Source organism: Micromys minutus (assembly GCF_963924665.1).
Source record: "Micromys minutus genome assembly, chromosome: 1".
NCBI classification, from domain to species: Eukaryota; Metazoa; Chordata; class Mammalia; order Rodentia; family Muridae; genus Micromys; species Micromys minutus.
The window spans coordinates 61370477-61372551 of NC_137969.1; positions in this window are offsets into that span (position 1 = coordinate 61370477).

Genomic DNA, 2075 nt, shown 5'->3' on the forward strand with positions numbered 1-2075 from the left:
TGTCCAGACCAAACGTGTTTATAAGTATCCGGAGTGACAAACTAGAAATGAGATCCTCAAGGGACTCAGACCTGGTCCATTTCTATGGATCCGTCTTGGCATTTTTTGAATCAAAGCACAGAAGTTTCTGGAATGATTCTGCTAATTTTTTTGAATGGGGATTAAACCCGGGACCTCCTGAAATGGGATCTAATATGGGACCTAATAACGATCAGTAGAAAAGACCTTCTGTTTTCACTTAAAATAGGTTTAACGTTTAGAAGAAAGAGTCAGATGGAGGAAGCAATAGAGGGAGAAGTACACAACCCTTCTGCAGCTGTAACGGACAAGGCTAATACGAAGTACCCTTTAGCTGTGTGTGTTGTGACATTTTTACTTGGTAAGGACTATGCTAGACTGCTGACATTACACTATATACATATATATTGCTATATGGAATATATATATATATATATATATACTAGTGTTTATATATTATGCAATATCACAATATCAAAAGTAAACTTCTACAAAACTCCCCTTTCAGCTCTGGGTTGGAAAGGAAAAAAAAATAAAAGCTCACAAAGCCTTTGATGCACTTGACCTATTGCTGGTGCTGAGTGGAGATATGAAAGTAAGCCTTTGATTAAGTAATTATTTCATAACCAGGCTGAGTTGGCATAGTCCTCTAAGATCGACAAAAGACACCAGTTCTGACTGGGTTGTTACATGCTTGCTTTAACAGCTAAGTGCATACAATGTAGTCACATATGTGCATGAAAGCACCATGAAGAAATCCTTTATTTTGGAAAGTAACTAAAAATTTAATTACCAAATCAATAATAACCCACACTAAGGGCAATTGGGACACTAAAAGAAAGGCAAATGTTTGTGTTTTTTTTTAAGTATGTATAATACAATTTTTACTAATTTTTTTCTTCCTGCTACTCTTTTCCTCAGACAATTCTCCCTCCATGTAGTAGTAAGCACCTTCAGGGAACCATGAGATGTGAGTTAGTTATTATCTGTGTTCTACGAACACCAGTCATAGTACCTAAAGTTTATTGGATGTGTTCTGCTACTAAGAACCCTACTAAGCACATCTCATCCTCAGTGAGTGTCGGCTCTCTCTGGTGATGGTGTCAGTTCCAAAGGACGCTGTGTTGTCCTAAGTACTGGTCAAGGACCTCAGGTTGAGTCAGTATTAATGGAAGGCTTGGAGCTGTACCTTGGAACTGGGTCACTTGCCTCCCATGCAGGAATGCCCAGGTTTAGTCCCTAGTAAACAAACAAACAATTGGCCCATTAGTCATTCGGTTCAAATATAGAAAAGGAGTATTCAAATTAAAATGTGAGGACTGAAAAGCTGATTTAATAAAAATGCACAGAGCTTACATTTTCAACCGCTAACTTATAGCGCTATTTAAGAATCATGTTGGACTGGAGCGATGGCTCAGTGGTTAAAAGCACTGACTGCTCTTCCAGAGGTCCTGAGTTCAAATCCTAGCAACCACATGGTGGCTCACAACCTTCTGTAATGAGATCTGATGCCCTCTTCTGGTATGTCTGAAGACAGCTACAGTGTATGTATATATAATAAATAAATGAATCTTAAAAAAAAAAAAAGAATCTTGTTATTTTCCCTAATGTTGTGGCTAACTTGGTGCAGATGCTATTAACCGACACAGGTAGCCGAGGGCTATACCAGCCGTGTCTCTTCGTGTGGTGACAGTGACACAAACCCGAAACATGTGTGTGTCATCAACTTAGTTTTTGGCCATAGTCCCTTTATAAACAGACAACTTCTTTGTGCAATTTGTAAGTTTTGGCCCATGGTCACTTCTGCCACCAGAACTGCCTGTCATTAATGTTGGGTTTCAGACAGGGACAAGGGGCTGAGGTGCATAGTTTCCATACCAAAGCAGACCTGGCTTTCCACTTCTCCCAGCATTCCTCATCCCTACCCCACACACCCTGTCTCCAACCCTGAACTTTCCAGCCCAGAGTTGGGGTGCTCTTCCCTCAGAGACTCTTCCCTAAATAACCCAGACACTTCGGTCCCTCCATTCTCTTTTCCTCTTCTCTCTTTCGTCCCT